This window comes from Bos indicus, chromosome X, assembly GCF_029378745.1.
Source record: "Bos indicus isolate NIAB-ARS_2022 breed Sahiwal x Tharparkar chromosome X, NIAB-ARS_B.indTharparkar_mat_pri_1.0, whole genome shotgun sequence".
Classification (NCBI taxonomy): domain Eukaryota; kingdom Metazoa; phylum Chordata; class Mammalia; order Artiodactyla; family Bovidae; genus Bos; species Bos indicus.
Genome location: NC_091789.1, coordinates 110,852,604 through 110,873,194, shown reverse-complemented (window position 1 = coordinate 110,873,194; position 20,591 = coordinate 110,852,604). Strand labels below are relative to the sequence as shown.

At 46.0% G+C, this 20,591-nt stretch overlaps 1 long non-coding RNA gene across 1 annotated transcript in view; it reads left to right on the top strand.

Annotated features, from left to right (window-relative positions):
- Nucleotides 1-226: 226 nt before the first annotated feature.
- LOC139181070 (uncharacterized) overlaps nucleotides 227-20,591 on the top strand; it is a 40,818-nt gene continuing 20,453 nt past the window's right edge. The window contains exons 1-2 of the long non-coding RNA XR_011565198.1: nucleotides 227-6,019; nucleotides 8,710-8,869. This is a non-coding gene — a long non-coding RNA (uncharacterized lncRNA). The remainder of the gene's footprint in view (nucleotides 6,020-8,709; nucleotides 8,870-20,591) is intronic.

The following is a 20,591-nucleotide window of genomic DNA, read 5'->3' as shown; positions in this document are numbered from 1 at the left end:
AATGTAGTGGCAATTTAAGAAGGCATGAGTTGTTCTTGTGTGCCCTAAACTTCAGATAAACTTTATGTATTTTTTCAGAATTATTGATCCAACCCCAAATCGATCAACAAGTATGTAACCCAAAATTGTCAGATAAAAAGTGTGTTAGGCAGTTAATAAAAAGATTATGTTACATTTCTGGAATTTGTGAGGTGTAGGTATTAGTCTGCTCTTAAAAGGGCTTCACAGGTGGCTCAATGGTAAAGAATCCGCCTGCCGATGCGGGAGACCTGGGTATAATTCCTGGCTCAGGAAGATCCCCTGGAGGAGGAAATGGCAACACACTCCAGTATTCTTGCTTGGAGAATCCCATGGATAGAGCAGCCTGGCAGGCTATAGTCCATGAGGTCTCAGAGAGTCAGACACAGCTGAGCACACATGCATGGTGCTCTTTAAAATCCAGAATTTCTTATAATTTCTTGTCATACCTAATTTTGTCCCTGTAATCTTATATTCTTTTACTTAAAGAGGGATCCTAAGACTGTATGAATTTCAGGCCCCACAAAGCCTGGGTCATCTTCTGGTTTCACCCCATGACCCCACACACGTGTACCATCACCCCTGTTCTGGTATCCACGCACCCCACAGACATTTCCACAGCCAGGGGTGCTGTGAGGTATCTTTAGACAGAGGGAAGAAAGAGCCAAGTAAAAAGGGCTTTGGTTCTATCATGTAATAGAGCTGGGACTTGAAAATCACAGAGGTGAAACGGTGGGGAGAATTCAATCAGCCGACTCCCACTTTGGGGATTGAAGCACAGGAATGTTTGGCAAATAGAAAAAGAGGAAGGGGAGGGAGTGACGGGGTTAAAGACCCAGAGGAGGCTGCAGTTCCGCGCTTGACCACAAGATGGAGGTAAAAGAGTGGTCCCTCCATTCGGTCAAAAACTCATTAAGAGCTAATCAAAGTAAAGCGGGTTTTTCATGTTCCCTACCTGTGCCTTCTCCCCCTTGCCAAGCCTCACTGCACTTACTATTGTTCCATTCTTTTTGGTTAAAGTCGTCACAAATCTGCGTTTTTGTTTGTTAACTCAGCTGTAGCCCATACTTCGTCTTCTAGACATCTTCCCTTGCTCCTTATGGATAAGGATTATGTTCTTATTAACTATTATTAGAAGAATTTTCTGACTCAGAAGTTTCAGGACTTCAAGCTATAGTCTTAGTTCAATAATTGCCTGATTATTTGCTGTTATGCTTGGAACTTTCATTACCTGGCTTCTCTTTTGCATGCATGTCTCCACGCCCCCGAGTCGAAGCTCTGAACAGAGCGCTATCTGCAACGCCAGCCCTCATTCCCGTCTGTCTGAGAGAGATACGGTTCCATCTAGTTTTACTGGGGTCCTGTGAAGGCTGAATGACTCCTATGTTTACCATAAAAAAGCAGAGCAACTTGCCTAAGAAAGACAATGATAGAAATAGACAGTCAGGCTTCCTGCAGCCAATTCTACATTTTCTAAACTGGTAATGGCCACTGTCGCCTCCCTACCCTGTAAGATTTTGGCGGTCCTCTAGCTGTTTAGGCCAACACTATTAGTTCAAAACATCACACAGAAAGCATGGGGCAGTGACCAGAACTCACCACCTCTTCGATCTCTTTTGAGAGCTTTGCTGTTGCCGAGGGCCCTGGGCCAGGACATGTACTTGGCATATTGGTGGGGGCTTTTGCTAGAAAACCATGCTAACAATGAGATGGTGGAAGGGTATGACCCAGATACATGAGCTTCTCCAGTAGTCAAGCTACAATGTTTGTCTTTGATGAGTTGTAAGCTTTGTAACCTTTGAGTTGTAACCTATGAGTTGTAACCTTTGATGAGGTTGGAGATCCCACCTGTGTGAGAGGACATAGCAAGGCTGCACCCTTAGTAAATTCCCTCATTCCTTGACTGCCCAAGGATTGACAAATCCCCTGAGACAAGAGGTGCTTTTTCAAAACAAATGGAGGGAGCAGATCCAGAAACATCTTGGCCTGTTTGCCTTGCAGAGTGCCTTTCCAGATCCAGATCTTGGTGCTCTGTTTTGCTTCATAGATGCGTCCTGCTGTGGACAGCAGCTTGGGTTCTCTGACTGGGCAGAATAGGTGACCCAGCTCTGGACAAGGAATTAGGAGACCTAGATTCAGAGGCCAGCTATGTGATGGTGGCATCCCCTTTCAGGAATGAAGGACTTCTTCCTCCCAGCTTAGAGAGCCCCTCCAGCCAAGGCCACGTTTTGCCCAGGTAGCCCACCTCCAGTGACTGATCACCAAGGGGGTCTGAAAGCTCAGCCCTCTCTCCCTACCTTCAGAAGGCTCCAAGTCTCATTCTAGCTTTCCAGCTCCCTGTAGAGTCGGTTAAGGCTTCCTGGAGGATTACACTGCAGCTCAGTTTCTCTGTCTGGCCACTCTTGCCTTCTCCCCTCCCTTCCTCAGGGCTGGATCCCAAGGGCTCTCCCTAGTCAACCTCTGGCATGTTAAACTCCATCTCTGACTCCTCCTCATGGGGAACTGAGCACGAGGCAGCGACCTTGGGGAAGGCAAACATCTTTTCTGTACCATGTTAGGAGGGTGTCGGAAAGCTCCAGAGCTGTCTTCAGTGTCACTCCTGGGGCTCCCTGGGTGGTCTTTTTCGCATACAGCTCCTACCAGGCCCTGGCAACTAGACCTAGCAAAGAACGCAAAGCTTTGGAAGCCTGAGAACCCAATTGCATACAGAAGTGGCTACTCACTGAGGCAGGCTAGCGGGCAGCGCTGTGATCCTGTAGCTCTCAGTCCAATTCAAAAAGTGCTGCTATATGGTTTTCAAGCTCACCTGCTGAAATTCAAAGGGACGATTTCCCCACTCAGTCTCTCCAGCCAGGAGACAGGCCTGGGAGGTTGTCCACTCCCACTGGAGGTTGTCCACGTTGGCCCTTGCTCTCTCTCTTCCTCCAGGGCACCCTGTCCAATAGAAATCAAATTCAAGCCACCTAGGGAATCTTCCATTTTCTAGGAGCCACACACACAAGAGGTAAAAAGTAACAGATGAAACTGATTGCAATATATTTTACTTAAGCCAATATATCCCAGGGATCATTTCAACATGTATTCAGTACCAAAATAATTAAAGAGGTATTTTCTTTTATTTTTTTAAAGCAAAATCTTTAGCTTCAAGAACAAAGTACATTCTTCTACATTCTTCTCATTTTCTGTTCTTGGCATAAGTTTTCTTTCCAGTGGAACCAAAACCTCCTGAATCCCTTTCAGTGTTATCTAAAACTTGAACATCCTCTATTTCAGGATAAAATATCTATTCACAAAGAGCTGTGCAGTTTGATCACCCTTTTTGACTTCAAACCTTTCTTTGCCAAAATTACATAGTACAACACCAATGCTTCCTCTGTAATCTTCATCTATGACACCAGCTCCCACAACCCTGAAGTGTTTCACAACCAAACCAGAATGCAGAACTACTGTCCCATAGCACCCAGAAGGAAGAGCTATCTGAATGTTGGTTTGCACAAGGGCTTTGTCCCTCAGTGGTACTGCGTCATCATAGCCCACGGTGTGCATGGACCCCTTGTTTGAGCCGCATGTCGCCCTCATCCACAGGCCAGGCCCACTTGCTAGGGGGAGGGGACTTATGCCTCTTGAGAGCAGGGTGTGGCAGAGTAAGCACACGAGGGAGCAGGGAGAACAAGCAATGAGGTCTTTGCAGTTCTTCTCCATTCTAAAATCTTTGAACTTTGGCACGTATGTGACAATACCTGTCAATTTGGACGAGTCACATTGTAAGCATCTGGTTGGTAGCCACGGTGGTGACCATATTGGTTACAGATTATAAATGATGAGAATGGCAGAAGGCAGATGAGAATCTGAGATTTGGAAACTGAGCACTTCTGCTTCTAGGGTTGGTGAGTTTTAAGCCTGAGCGTGAAGGTTCTTGCTGGTCCTCACTTCTCATTTCTCCATAAATTAGGAGCCGGGGTGAGACTTTATTTAACAAGCTAACATCCCATGAGCACCTGGCATGCCAGTACTTTATCCAAAAACAATGACTTTCTTACGGCCCCCTCAACCCTCACCTGGAATTAGCAACACCGGCCTGGGTGGACGCTCGAGTTTGAAAGCAGTATTACCTGAGACATCTTTATTTTGAGTTGCATTTGTGCACCTTGTACAAAATCTTGACCAATTTTCTAATCCCAGTCAGGAAAGGAAGCGTTTGGAGAGAGGTATACTGCTACGTGTTCCTTTAGAATGTAAAACGTTTAATTAGATGCCAAGGATTGAAAATCTTGATTCAGAGCCCGAAATGGCTAATAAGGTTTTATTGTTGCTATTACTTAGAGGTTTTATAGAACTTTAGGCTTGCAGAGAGCTTTTCAATCACTTGAGAGAATCTGAGTTTGTTAACAGCGAGATGAAAAAAGGTTCTATTCATCAGGAGAGACAACATACATAATATTTTAAGTATTTAAGAATTACGACCCTGCTGTGAGAACTCCTAAAATTACTTCTACGTGGCTGCAAGAGATTCTCGTTAGAGGCACAGGACATTAATGCAGATACCAATGTTATTACCCTGCTGAGTCTGCAAGGGTGAACTTCTTCAAGTCAGGAAATAGAGAAGTTTCTAAAGCAAACATTAGCCAACTCTAGTTACACACACGGAGCTTTTTGCCCACACGTGATTTTTGAACCTTTTTAAAGGAGCTGTTAAGGTTTTATGAGTGATCATATTATAAAATCATATGTAGTTCCAATGTGGCATAATTTATGACTGCTCTGGGTCACCAAAATCTCCCAGGATTCCATTGTTGGGACTGCTGCAACTAGAGACAAATTTGCACCAACTCCTCTATAAATACTATCAGTGGGGCAGCCTTGACTTTAAAGTATGTGAAAAATGGGTTTCCCCTTCCCATGTATGCGTGCGTGTGTGCTAAGGCACTTCGGCTGTGTCCGACTCCTTTTGCAGCACTATGGGCTGTAGTCCACCAGACTCCTTTGTCCATGGAATTCTCCAGGCACGAATACTGGGGTGGGTGGCCACACCCTCCTCCAGAGGCTCTTCCTGCCCCAGGGATTGAACCCGTGTTTCCTGCGGCTCCTGCATTACAGGCAGATTCTTTGCCGATGAGCCACTGTGGAAGCCCCTTCCCATGTGTACCAAAGGCAAATTCAGGCCCTCCAGACTTTTGAACACATCCGTTTCTGCTGCGGCAACACCATCTAACAACCCAAAGCTCAGTACTCATGCAACCAGATGGCTGGCCAGGTAGCTCTACTGATCTCAGCCAGACTCACTCACGGCTGGCTGGTGGCTGATCAAGGCTGGCCTCAGCTCCTCTCCATGTGTCTCGTGGTCCAGTAGGCTGGCTTGAGCATATGGTCATGGAGATAGCACATACCCAAGAGAGAGCAAACTCCAGTGCATGGGCCACTTTGAGCCTCTGTGATATGCCCGCTAACAGCCCATGGGCATAAGCCTGTCACATTGCTGAGCCCAGTGCCCAGAGCTGGGTCCACGGGCACAGATAAAAGGAGGGGTGAGGATTGTGGCCGTGTGAGCCACCACAGGTGAGAATTGATTCAGATCATTTTCTTGGAAAGGGAAGGCCAAAATAGTAAATGTCATCACTGTATGCATCCATTTTGAGAGACAAGATTTTCAACTGGCAACACCAAGTTACTGCCAATTCACTCCCCATCACCACCTCTTAGAACAGTCCTAGGCCAAAGGTCATGGAAAATTTTTGACTAAGTTCTTTTCATTGTGCGCATTTCTGGCCAGGGTTATATATTTTTTTTAAATTTCATTTTATTTATTGATTGGCCTCTCCACACAGCATGTGGGATCTTAGTTCCCCAGCCAGGGGTCAAACCCGCACCCTTTGCTTTGGAAGCACAGAGTTTTAACCACTGAACCACTGGGGAAGTCCATTGACCGAGTTCTAATGAGCAACTTTGACAGAGTGGAGGCAAGAATGTTTTTCAAGTGCACTCCTTCCTAGGTGACACATAGGTGAGTAGCCCTCAGAATCCCCCTGCTTCTTTTCCCTATGGTCACCTCTACTGCCGGCCCCAGACGCTGCAGAAATCCATGCCAGAATGCAGGGAAACAGGAGTTACAGGCTCTGTGGCCCCACCTGGACCAGGTTTGGGTGGTCGCCACACATGCTGAGGAGAGACCCTGCTCTCTGCCATTAGGCTGGGCGTCAGCTGGCCCCACGCCAGGCTAGCGTTTGTGCCCATCTGTCAGGGTGGCACCTGGCCCTCTTCTAGAAACAGATGGTTTCAATTGATCTTTCCTTGCCAGTCTTTCCTGTGTGAACACTCCGAACCTGCCCCGCTTCATCCTGGAACTTAATGGAATCCTCACATGTTCTCATTTCCTGTACCGTTTCCCTGGCAGCCAAACTGTTGTTCTTATTTTTTCGTTCTTTTTTTTTTTCTTTAGTTTTTACTTTTCTGCAATAGTAGGATTATAAATGGATTTGTATATACAGAGGGGAAAATCAATAACCTGTATTTTCTAGGACGAAATGTAACCTCGCAGCGAAGCACTGACAATTATAAAAAAATCATTTGTTTTTCCATTTCACTGATCTTGACATACAGCTCACCTCATATTCCTAGACTGAACTGACTTGGGCCTCCCTGGATATAGGAGGCTTGGCCTGACAAACCCTTTCAATATGAGACAGAAAATATGAAGGTGCATACCCGCCACACCCTCAGCCTCAAGCTAACAATTTAGTGGCCCAGAGGACAGTAGGGATTTAAAGTTTATTTTGTTTTTAGAGGAAAGACGTGAGTTAGGGCAAGATTGAACCGTGGTCCTGAGGCTCTAGTCTGGGAGGAGAGTTGCCCCTGGTGACTTGGCCCAAGGACAGCAGAGAATGGCCCCAGTGCTTGGGCCTACTGGTCTCACCTACAACGCAGCCCACGAATGTTTAGCTTGGGCCAGTGCTGCTGCGGAGAAGGCAATGGCACCCCACTCCAGTACTCTTGCCTGGAAAATCCCATGGACGGAGGAGCCTGGTGGGCTGCAGTCCATGGAGTCGCTAAGAGTCAGACACGACTGAGCGACTTCACTTTCACTTTTCACTTGCATGCACTGGAGAAGGAAATGGCGACCCACTCCAGTGTTCTTGCCTGGAGAATCCCAGGGACAGGGGAGCCTGGTTGGCTGCCGTCTATGGGGTCGCACAGAGTCAGACATGACTGAAGCGACTTAGCAGCAGCGGTGCTGCCGAGTCGCACCCAGCAATGTACAAACCATAGCCATGATTGGGTGTTTCTCCTGCCATAAGCCCGAGATGCCACCATTTGAGTTAAAGAAAAGGGGAAGGAAGGCCTTATGAGCAAACACTTCAATGTGCATGGAACAGCTGCAGTCAATAGAGTTAGAGTGCAAGCCACAGTGGAACTCAAAACTCTCTAGTAGCCACATTGGGAAAAAAAAGGAGAAATAACTGAAATGAATTTTAATGATATTTACTTAGCTCAGTATAGCAAAATATCAGTTCAACATCTAATCCATTCGAACAGTTATTCATGAGACATTTTACATTCTATCTTGTGTTTGAAGTCTTCAAAATCCAGGGTGTATGTTACAGTAATAGTACATTTCAATTTGGAATAGCTATAGTTCATGCACTCAGTAGCCATATATGATTGCTAGCCACCATATGGGCCAGTGCAGGCCTAGGATGTTTCCAGAAGGAGACTCAAGAAACAGTTAACAGTTTCTTCTCAGGAAGAGAATTAAGGGAACGGGGGATAGATAGTTACCTTTTTTTTTTTTTTGAAAAGGAAGATTCTTTTATTTTCTTAATAACCAGGCTAGAAACAAATGTTTGTGTGTTCAAAAAAGAAAAATATCTGCTCTGCAGAGAATTAAAGACTTGCCAAAAATCATTTAAATCAATTCACTTGTTGTATTGGTTGACACTATAGTCCAAATATGGTTAAAGAAGAGAAATAAATTCATCAAGCTAATCAAGAACCTCCAAAAGACATTTACATTAAATTTCAGACAAGAAATAATCAAGCATGTCTCTAACCTAAATAAAGGCCAGGTTTAATAGAGTAAGGGCTTCCCAGGCGGCACAGTGATAGAACCTGCCTGCCAATGCAGGAGACGTAGGAGATGTGGGCTCAATCCCTGGGTCCGGAAGATTCCCCTGGGGAAGGAAATTGTAACCCATTTCAGTATTGTTGCCTGGAAAATTCTATGAATGGAGGAACCTGGAGGTCCATGGGGGTCACAAAGAGTTTCAGACACGATTGAGCCACAGGTATGTGTGCGCGTGCACGCGCACACACACACACATTAATACAGTAAAATACAAAAGTGAAAATAAAAAGTAAATGCTTACTCTAAAAGAAAAACACCTTGCTCTTAATTGCCTAAGAATTGAGGAAAAAAATCCTAACATATCAAATCTAATTCACTAGGTACCCCTTTTTAACCCCTGCCAATACAAGTTTTTATTATTCTACATGGCTCTTACAATTCTAACGCTTGTTACCTCAATGATTCACATATACTGGCTCCTCAATGATGCTTTAGGGCAGTGGTCCCAAACCTTTTTGGCACCAAGATAGTTACCTTTTAACTGTAAACCTTTTTGTACTGCTTGAATGATGTACAAAGTATGTGGACCAAATTTTTTTAATATTTATTTTTTATTAATTTGGCTGCGCCAGGTCTGAGTTGTGGCACACAGGATCTTCGATCTTCGTTGCGTCAAGCAGGAATTTTAGTTTTGGCATGCAAACTCTTATTTGTGGGATCTAATGACCTGACCAGGGATCGAACCTGAGCCCTCTGCACTGGGAGCATGAAGTCTTAGCAACGGGACCACAGGTAAGTTCCCAGTCTACATTTAAAAAAAAAAAGACTTCTTACACTGATATTCCTTTGAGTGATAACTCAGTGTTGGCAAGCAAGAGGAAAAAAAGACATTCTACACAGATAGTGGGACTGTAAGCCCCTACCACTGTTTTTAGAGGAGTTGTTAGGGTTAGTGTTAGGGTTTCCAAAGAAACAGAACCAATGTGGGGCGATTATACATGCCTACACACACACACACACATATATATATATTCATTTGATAGCCATTGAAATTACATTTAACTGTGTTTTTACTGGTGGCTCAGGTGGTAAAGAATCCGCCTGCAGTGAAGGAGACCTGGGTTCGATCCCTGGGTTGGGAAGATCCCCTGGAGGACGGCATGGCAACTGACTCAGTATTCTTGCCTGGAGAATCCCCATGGACAGAGGAGCCTGACGGGCTGCAGTCCATGGGGTCTCAAAGAGTCAGACACGACTGAGCAACTAAGCACACACACACACATTACTATATGAGCACTGAACTAATTGCTTTTAATCTTCACAAAAACCTCACAGTAGAAAGTGTCAGGGACTCCGTTTTACAATGTGGATGCTAAGTAAGGCTGTGAGAGGTTCAGAAACTGGCTGGCAAGTAAAAGGTGGGACTGGAGTTGGAGCTGATTCTCTCTGACTTCGAAGGTAGTGGATAAAGATAGGGAGAATGAACACACAGGGGCCAATGAACAAGATTTATTATAAGGAACTGGCTCACATGATTCTGGAGGCCAAGTCCCACGGTGTAAGCTCCGATCCAAGGGCAGAAAACCAGTTTCAGCTCACATCTGGCAGAGAGCAGTTTCTCCCTTTCTCTGTTTTTTTTTTTGTTGTTGTTGTTCTACTCAGGCCCTCCGTGGATTAGATGAGGCCCACCCACATTGTGGGGAGAGGGGGACCTGCTTTATTCAGTCTGCCAATTCATATGCCAACGTTATTTGGAAATACCCTCACAGAAATGGGCTTCTCTGATAGCTTAGCTGGTAAAGAATCCACCTGCAATGCAGGAGACCCCGGTTTGATTCTTGGGTTGGGAAGATCTGCTGGAGAAGGGATAGGCTACCCACTCCAGTATTCTTAGGCTTCCCTGGTGGCTCAGCTGGTAAAGAATCCTCCTGCAATGAGGGAGACCTGGGTTCGATCCTTGGGTTGGGAAGATGCCCTGGAGAAGGGAAAGGCTACCCACTCCAGTATTCTGGCCTGGAAAATTCCAGGGACTGTATAGTCCATGGGGTTGCAAAGAGTCGGACACGACTGAGCATCTTTCACTTCACAGAAACACCCAGAAATATTGTTTAACCAGATACCCAGGCCCTACAAGGGCCCCGTCATATTGACACATGAAATAAGCCATCACATCTACTTCTAGAAATTTATTCTAAAGAAATGACTGGCCGAGAGGGCCCATGTATTATGGACCAGGATGTACTTCTCAGCATCTGAGTTCTTACTGGAATATTGGAAACATCCTGAATGTTGTAAACAGATGTACAGTGAAATTGCACCCTCTGGAGGGGGTAGCTTCTAAAGACAGGCAATGAGAGGAAAATCACCAAATAGTCATAATCGCCCTTGAAAATAACTTGGTTGGCAAAGTATTGGAAGCTCAGCACTAAATCCTCCACAGCAAGGTCCCTGTTTCTTGAGGTGAGTTCCTCCTGCAGTAGTTTGCTAGCATATCAGGACCACACCGCGTGAAAAACAGGTACCCTACACGCTGGCATCGCTTGACAAGATTGGAGAGACACATTGGAATTGAAAGCAACTGAGGAAATAGATTTGTTTCCATCTGAAGTTCAATCTTTGAGTGAACTGGTAAACAGTATCACCTCTGTTCTTTTTTTTTTTTAATACTATATGATTCTGTTTATATGAACTTTAAAAATAGGTAACATTACTTCAATGGCATTAGAAAATTAGGAAACTGGTTACTCCTGGGAGCATTAGCGGAGGAGAGTTCTGGGGGTGCTGGTGGTTTTCTGCTCATCTTCATCTCTATTATGGAAACGTTTTCCTTGCTCTGGAAAGGTATAGGGTTCAACCGACATACCTTAAAGGGGTGTAGGTGTAAGAAAGTAAGTGTTGGTCAGTCAGTCGTGTCTGACTCTGCGGTCCCATGGACTGTAGCCCACCAGGCTCCTCTGTCCATGGGATTCTCCAGGCAAGAATACTGAGTCGGTTGCCATGCCCTTCTTCAGGGGATCTTCCTGACCCAGGGATCGAATCCAGGTCTCCTGCATTGTAGGCAGATTCTTTACTGTCTGAGCCACCAGGGTATAGGTGACTCTATAGCATATTGATATGAAAATATAAAGAGTGAAGTATGTAAGGGAATGCCCCCAAATGTCATGTTTTTTATCTCTAGGTGTCAGAATAGCCAATTACTTTTTTTTCCTTTTGTCCTTTTCTTTTTATGTGTGCACACGTGTGTGTGCATACTTAGTGTGTTTTTACCTTTTTCTCCAATGGCTAGTCTGAAGGTGAATTTTGTACAAGTTCCATAAGAGAAAAATAACAATTTTGGAAGCCAGTGCTATCCCTCAGGCCAGAAGAATCGCAGGCCCCTCTGGAGTTCCCCGCCCACCAGGGCCTCCTAAGAGGAGGACGTGATGTCCTCTGCTGGAAGTGCAAGCTGACATTCTCACGGCTGCCACTTTCAGAGGGATTGGGGAAGTGTTGGTGACAGTGCTGGTGCTTACACATACCCTCCATCCTGCTGGGCACCCTGAGGAGCGGAGATCTCCTGCCCTAACTCCAGGCTACTACCCCCTGCGGCTCAAAAGAAATTAGAAATGTCTCTTGCAGAGATGGCACCCCACCCTGGGGACCCTGCTGCCCTGCCCCCTCCCTTCAACAGCCACCCTGTAGCTGGTCACGCCATCGTGGATTGTCACGCCACCACAGCAGGAGGGACTCAGGCAAACACGGGACATGTTTCCAGAGGCACAAGCGTAGCCTGACAGCCCTCATTTAGGTGCCGATTTAAAGCCCGAAACAATCCCTTGCAGAGCCTGGCTGTCATTTCCAGTCAGCGGGCTCCAGCCTCTAAACATTCTAATGAGAGTCACTCCCAGGTCCCTGCGGCTTCCCCACTCCTCCCCACAAACAGGACCAGGATGGCGGGCGGGGGACAGTCTCTCATCTAATCTGTGTAACCAACCACCAAGAAGGCGGTGGCACAACTACTTTGAAGATAAAGGAAGCCAGGTGGCGGGGGTGGGTGGGGATGGGGGGGTAAATTAACTCACCTGTTAGGTTTTGGGTTCCCAGGAAGGAGCCTCTGGGACAGAGGTGAGCAGGTGGGGTGTTTAGTAAATCTCCCTGAAAAGGATTCCTGGGTGGCTCAGATGGTAAAGAGTCTGCCTCCAATGCAGGAAACCTGGGTTCGATCCCTGGGTCGGGAAGATGCCCTGGAAAAGGAAATGGCAACCCACTCCAGTATTCCTGCCTGGATAATCCCATGGACAGAGGAGCCTGGTGGGCTACAGTCCATGGGGTCACAAAGAGTCGGACACGACTGAGCAACTTCACTTTCTTTCTTTCTTTCTTTCTTCTGAAAAGGAGGACAAGGAAGCAGGGGAGGTAGGCCAGAGGCGAAAGTCAGCTGTGATGCAGGCCCAGTGACAGCCTTGGCCACCCCAATAGGAGGCTCCAGAGCGAGACTGGCCCTTGGGAGTTGTCCCAAGATGGCGGACTTTTCTACCAGCAGCCATCAGTCAGTGGATGGCTGTGACCTTGGTGAGGTCTCTGGAGACAAGGACGCCTTGAAGGGCTGAGGGCTGTCTGCCAGTAGTCCTGCAGATAGAGCAAAGAAAGGGTGACACCTCCTTCTGTGAAGGGGTACTTGGACCCCTTCACATCACCGTGCCCACCACTCCAAGGTCACCCAGCTAATGGGTGACAGAGATGCCACTGAAAGCAAGTGATTCAATGTCTGCAGTTTCTGCCCAGTTACTGAGTTAAACAGCCTCCTCTGCGTGGACTGGGTCCTCTCTTAGACCTTCTAGGAAAGAGTGAGCCCCTTCCAGAATTTAGATAACAAGGCTGTTCCAGCAGCTCCCTGACTAGCTGGCTATTCCCATTACTAAGGCCACATGATATTTCAATTTTTTTTTTTTTTCTTGCCCATCTAAGCCAGACAGCGCAAGGTCCTCTGCAGCCCATGTGGGTCATTCTGCCCCCGCTGTCCACATCAACCACTTTCAGCCCCACTACATTCTTTAGCAGTATCCAGATGGGCTGTAATTATCCAGAGGAATTGTGTCAAAACTGAAGGAGAGTCTCAAGGGAAATGAAGAGCATTCCAAGTGTGTAGTGACACTAGAGAGTATGGTTTTCTCATCCTGTGACAGCTTACTAGGCATCAGGAAGCCAAATCAAAATCTTGGTTCAGAGTCCCCCCTTTTCCCATCTCAGATTTTCTCACTTTCCTTTCCTATCCTCCCACCCCCTCAATCCCTAGCTAAATTAAGGCAGGGGCTAGTAAGCCACTCCAGAGAAGGCGATGGCACCCCACTCCAGTATTCTTGCCTGGAAAATCCCATGGATGGAGGAGCCTGGTAGGCTGCAGTCCATGGGGTCGCTAGGAGTCGGACACAACTGAGTGACTTCACTTTCACTTTTCACTTTCATGCATTGGAGAAGGAAATGGCAACCCACTCCAGTGTTCTTGCCTGGAGAATCCCAGGGACGGGGGAGCCTGGTGGGCTGCTGTCTCTGGAGTCGCACAGAGTCAGACACGACTGAAGCGACTTAGCAGCAGCAGCAGCAGCAGCAGCAGCAACAGCAAGCCACTCAGTCCTGTAGCCCACCTGGAGGTGAGCGACACAGAGGAGAACCCATGTGGGTAAGGCCCAGACATAACCACGCACCTTTCCCCCCCTCCTTAGGGGAAGGACTACTCTTTGCTTTGGAGACAGGAGGATTCTGGGATCCAAACACACATGCAGCCATGTTGGGGGAACAGTGGTCTTGCTGGCTGGAGGTTTGACAGAGATGAGTGGCTGGGGAAGAACACTGATGTAAGAGCTGACGGGCAAAGGACATAGGCGAAGAGGCAGAAATGGATCAGTGTTGGAGAGGGACGATAACAGCCTTTGTCAGAATCCCACTCTGTCCAGCATGGTGTTTTCGTTCGCTAGGGCTGCCATAACAAAGGACCACACGCTGAGTGGCTTGAATGACAGAAATGTATTGTCTCACCATTCTGGAGGCCAGAGGTCCAAGATCAAGGTGTGGGCAGCATTGGTTCCAAGGGTGAGATGGAGAATCTGTCCTAGGTCTCTCCCCTAGCTTCTGGTGCTTTGCTGGCAGTCTTTGGCATCCCTTGGCATGTAAAAGCAACACCTCCATCTCTGCCTTCATCTTCAGTTGCTGTTCTCCTTCCGTACATGTTTCTGTGTCCAAATTTCCCCTTTCTTTAAGGATAACAATCATATTCGATCAAGGCCCATCTTAGTGACCTCATTTTAACTTGATTACTTCTGTAAAGATTCTGTCTCCAAATAAGGCCACATTCTCAGGTTCTACAAATTAGGATACCAACATATCTTTTGGGATGAGGGGAACACAATTCAACCCATGTGAGTGCTAAGTCACTTCAGTCGTGTCTGACTCTCTGTGACCCCATGGACTGTAGCCTGCCAGGTCCTCTGTCCATGGGATTCGCCAGGCAAGAATACTGGAGTGGGTTGCCATACCGTTCTCCAGGGGATCTTCCTGGCCCAGGGATCGAACCTGCCTCTCTTGTTTATCCTGCATTGCAGGTGGATTCTTTACCGCTGAACCACGGGAGAAGCCCAAATTCAACCCATGGTGGTTTAGTCGCCAGGTCGTGTCCAACTCTTGTGACTCCATGGACTATAGCCCGCCAGGTCCTCTGTCCATGGGATTCTCCAGGCAAGAATACTGGAGTGGGTTGCCATTTCCTTCTCCAGGAGATCTTCCTGACCCAGGAATTGAAGCCAGGTCTCCTGCACTGCAGGCAGATTTATTGACTGAGCTATGAGGGAAGCCCTAACACTAATTCCAAACTTAGAGTGTGCATCTTTGGGTTTTGTCTGCACAGCATGCCTGGCCATCTTCTTCTGGTAATAGCATTCCTCTTCCTTAGGAGTGATTTCTTTCTATCCATGCAGCTACCAATGACGTGACCCTGTCTTCCCATTACAGGGATGAACATGTGACCCAAGTTGACCAGCAGATTTCTCTCTCTGTCTCTATCTTTCTATATTTTGAAACTAAGTGAATTAGGATAGAGAGTGGGAAAGACATTCAAGTTGGGATTCCATGGTGGCTCAGATGGTAAAGAATCTGCCTGTAATGTAGGAGACCTGAGTTCAACCCCTAGGTCAGGAAGATCCCCTGGAGAAGGGAATGGCAGCCCTCTCCAGTGGGCTTGCCTGGAGAATCCCATGGACAGAAGAACCTGGTGGGCAACAGTCCATGGGGTCATAAAGAGTTGGAAATGACTGAGTGACTAACATTTTCACTTTCCTAAAAATTAACCCAGGCCCAGTCTGTTCCTTGTATTTGGCTCTTTCAGGGAAATCTTCCTGATGAAATGCCTGGACTGTGACAAACCCAAGGCTGCTGTGGCTGATGAAACAGCCTGGCATTGAAGTTTGAACCCCAACTTCCTCATTAACTAGCTGGGAGATTGACAAGTTTTCTCATCTATGAAATACGATGACAATAGCGTTATCTAAGAGCAGTCTGGCAAGGATCATGTATGTGGGATTATTTTGCATGAAGCATAATTCTATACAAATGCCTGTTATTATTAGAAAGGTAGAAATCTAGGACTCAGAGAGCCAAAGAAGAAGAATTAGTCGGTGTTTGACCAGTCCTGACTTAGCGCTCTGGCATCACACTTGCCTGCCACCACTCATGCCTCTGTTTTCCAGCTGAGCAGGGCCATGTGACCACTTCACTGAGCTGTGAGCGGAAATTGACAGGTGTCACTTCCCAGCCCAGAGTCAGTGTGGGAGAGACTGCACAAGGGCGTGAGTACAGTTCATCAGGCCTCACCAAATGGCAATCTACCACAATGGTCAAAGTCGCTCATTTATTCGTGCATTCATGCATTCATCAAATCTTTTTTGAATACCTTGCATAAGCCCAGCAGTGTGCTAGTCTCTGGGGATGCAGAGACAGATAAGCAGGATCAGTTTCACGCTGGAGAGGCTTCCTGGAGGAAGTGATGTATGCACTAGCTCTTAAAAGGCAAGTAAGCGATCACCAAGTAGACCAGGGGAAGAGTCTTTCAGGCAGAGGAAGCCACGCCTCCAAGGACACCAGATATTGTAGACGTTATGGGGAGAGGTTCCCAGAGGCTGGAGCCTAGGGTGCATGCAATGTGAGTGCCAGGCTGAGGTGTTTTGATCTGATGCCAAAGCCTGGAAGCCAGAGGAGGTTTTCTAGCAGTGGAGCACCATGGGAAAAGGGGGAACGATTGGAGGCAGGCCAGGGAGGAGGCCACTGCATGAGTTCTGGAAAGAGATGATGAGGCTCAAACCAAGGCATGGGTTTGGGATTTGAGGCAAGAGACCAGATTCAGGCAGAATTCTGGGATATAAGAGATTAGATGTTGAGATGGGGGGTGGGGCTGAGGATGACTAATTTGAATAAATGGCCTGAGTTCTTTAGACAGAGGCCTGGCATGAAGAATACCAGAATACCAGTCTATCAGCCCTCCGAGGCTTGTGTGAGAAGCTTGTGCAGAGATGAGTGGTGTGTGGCAAGCATACCCTGTGAGCCCTGTAAATTGTAAGGAGATGGCCTCTCTCCCTTCTCCAAGCTGCCCTGGGACACTTAGAATCAAGATCTGGTTCTACTTCTAGTGAAACCCAATCAGGCACAAAGCCTGTGCCTGTCACTCTCGCTCTCCCCATCTCTTTCACCCTCCCTTCCTGTTTTCTTCCTCATTTGTAATACAACACTAGGTCTACTCTGATCACAAACTTATTCAGTCACCTTTCTAAAGTATTTTCTCTACAATCCAATGGTATTTAACACCAGTAGAGTGGACCTTATATGCTGTGATCACAAATCAGACAAACCATGTGAGATTTCCAGCATTCAGTTGAGTATCTTTTCGGAAGTATCGAGTGTCCTGAGACCATGAAAGAATGCAGAATTCCTGTAAAGTTCAAAGGTCTTTATACCTAGGCAGGAAGATATATGTTGTTATTCAGTCGTGTCCAACTCTTTGTGACCCCATGGACTGCAGCACTCCAGGCTTCCCTGTCCTCTTCTGTCTCCCAGAATTTGCGTAAGTTCATGTCCATTGAGTTGGTGATGCTGTCTAACCATCTCATCCTCAGTCACCCCCTTCTCCTGCCCTCCATCTTTCCCAGCATTAGGGTCTTTTCCAATGAGTCAGCTCTTTGCATCAGGTTACTAAAGTACTGGAGCTTCAGCTTCAGCATCAGTCCTTTCAGTGAATATTCAGGGTAGATTTCCTTTAGAATTGACTGGTTTGATCTTCTTGCAGTCCAGGAGACTTTCAAGAGTCTTCTTCAGGAAAATATATACATACCTTTTAAGAATTCAAGAAACAAAGACTCTAGTGGGATACTCAAGCTGGGGGGCCTTGTTGATTTAAGTGAGAAGGTTGAAGAATTAGGTAATGTCAGGGACCCAAGACCACCCCTTGGAGTTATATAATCATTGACATAGCAACTCTAAATGTTGACACACATTCCTTTTGCAACCTCAAGCATGCTGAGAAGATGATATAATGGTTTCCTTAGTGGGTGTGAGAGGAATTGCCCCACTCTCTGCCTTTCCTGAGCTCATGTGTGGCCAAAATTTCAGGTCAAAAATAACTTCATTTCACTGGGATGATAACCATGTTCCTTACTGAGTAACATCTTTTGACCCAGGGAAGATTTCTAATTAAATTTAGAAATGTTTAAGAGTAGCCCATACTTTCTCATAAGAATCTGGGCAAACTGGGCACTTTATGTATGTGTAATGTTTAAGCAGATATAGTCAATTCAAGTAACAGCCTCGTGACTGTGCTTAAAATGTGTTACTGGTGTAGACTTAGAATTTTAAGTTGAAATTGTACCAGAATGTATGGTACCAGAATGTCCAGGAAATTTTTAAGTTCACTGTCTTTGAAACTATAATTTGTTTGATTTATCATTTAATAGATCTATTAATATTTGAGAAAGTTTTGTTCATACAGACTGGTGAAGTACTTTAAAAGGAGAAAGAATATATTATGTTTTGATGCAAGTGGCTGCCTCAAGGGACAGGTTATGACTATCATTATCGGTCTCTTACCCCACAGCCATTCTCTTACAAAACCTAGATAGTGTTCATTTATGGAAGGCTTTGTGACTCAGGAAAAGCTGGGCCCCTCCCCAGCCCAGGAGTGGAGCTGGCAGTGAATCCTGACAATTAAAACTAATTACGCAGTTAGTAATTCCATTTCCCTTACCAGTGATTGGTTCAGGAAAAGAAGTGAAGTGAAGTCACTCAGTCGTGTCCGACTCTTTGCGAACCCATGGACTGTAGCCTACTATGCTCATCCGTCCATGGGATTTTCCAGGCAAGAGAACTGGAGTGGGTTGCCATTTCCTTCTCCAGAGGATTTTCCTCACCCAGGGATCGAACCCAGGTCTCCCGCACTGTAGGTAGACACTTTACCATCTGAGCCACCAGGGACTCAAAAAATAAAAATATTTCTTTGAGCTGCTTTTTTGGGAGAGAGTACGGCAAGGATACTGGAGTGGGTTGCCATTCCCTTCTCCAGGAGCTCTTCCCAACCCAGGGATTGAACCCAGGTCTCCCACATTGTAGGCAGATGGTTTACCGTCTGAGCCACCAGGGAAGTCAGGAAAAGAAGTGTGCAATTTTGACCAAAGATTAAGATAGAGAAGTCTGCTGGGAGGCTTCAAGGAAGGTTTTCCTTTCAAAGAGGAGCACAAGGAAAGAGATAAGACTCCTCCCTTCTGGCCTTGGAATGTTGTGTGAGAATGTGATACCTGGAGCTGATGCAGCCATTTTGTGAGCATGAGGAGAGGCACTGACAACTGAGGATGGCAGAGTAGAAATGTGGAAAGAACCTGGGTCACTAAGCCTCCAAATTAAGCAATCATCATAGATTCTCCTTACTGTTTTTTAAGTTTTCATTTGATTTGTGTTTTAGTAACTCATCTTCCTATTTAAAGATTCCCCTTTGGTTATCATTAAATTAATATTGCAACTTCCCCTTCCTAGATAAAACATTTGCTTATTCTTGTTGATTTATGTGAGGGAAAGGATATTTTTAGATCTCCAAAAGATAGGTTATTTGGGCTATTTGTTCTTTTTTTTTTTTTTTTTCTAATTGAAGTATAGTTGATTTACAATGTTGAGTTAGGGGCTATTTGTTCTTGTTACTTTCTAATTTTATCATATTATGGTCAGATAATATGGCTTATATGATTCCTTTTGGGAAATATATTCAAGTTTTCTTTGAACACTAAGCCTTGGTAAATTTTTTATAAATTTTCCACAGTTGCTTCAATAGAACGTATCTTCTATTGGGCACAATGCTTTATATGTGTCTATTAATGTTGAGGCTGTGCAGGGAAGGAATGGAGAGACAGATGTAGATAACACACTTGTGGACAGAGAGCAGGAAGGAGAAGAGTGGAATGAACTGAGAAAGTAGCATCGACATACATATGCTATCATGTGTAAAACCGATAGCCAGTGGGGAGTTGCTGTATGGCACCCGGAGTCTAGCCTGGTGCTCTGTGATGACCTAGAGGGGTGGGATGAGAGGGGGAGAGGGAGGCTCAATGGGGAGGAGAGATATATAATTGTGACTGATCTGCACTGTTGTACAGCAGAAACCAACACATTGTTGTAAAACAATAGCCTCCCATTAAAAAATAGAAAAAATGTTGAGGCTGGGGACATCTTAAAGGCTTCTTCGCTTGTATGTTCAATACCTGAGCTGGGAAGACTTAGCACACGTGGAAGCTGGTATAACTGGGCTTCTTGGGCATCCCTCTATATGGTCTCTCTGCATGGTGGCTTCAGGGTAACCAATTTCTATTTTTTTTAAGAGAATCAATTTATATTATTTATTTGGGGCTGTGCTGGGTTTTCATTGCTACTCGGGCTTCTCTCTAGTTTCTGTACACAGGCTTCTCATTGCGGTGGCTTCTCTTATTGCGGAGTATAAGCTCCAGGGCACATGGGCTCAGTAGTTGCGGCTCCCGGGCTCTAGAGCACAGGCTCAATCGTTGTGGCACATGGGCTTACTTACTCCACAGCATGTAGGGTCTTCCTGGATCAGGGGTCAAACCCATGTCTCCTGCATTGGCAGGTGGATTCTTTACCACTGAGCCACCAGGGAAGCCTGTAACAGACTTCTTATATGGGAGCTCAGGGCTGTAAAGGTATGTATTCCCAAAGGGATAGAATTAGGCAGAAGTCATATAGGCTGTCATGATCTTGCCTCAAAAGTCATGCAACATTGCTTCTGCCAAATTCTATTCATTAGAATGGAATCTCTAAGGCCAACCCTCATTCAGAGAGAGGGGAATTAGATTCCATATCTTGCTGTGTCAAAGGGTTTGCAAACGTGTTCTAAAACCACACCACACCAGCCTAACCTGTCTGTGGAACATAAAAGACATGGGCATGTGTTTCTGGCCCCATCTCCAGCCCCTTGACTTTTCTCTACAATCTCTACTCG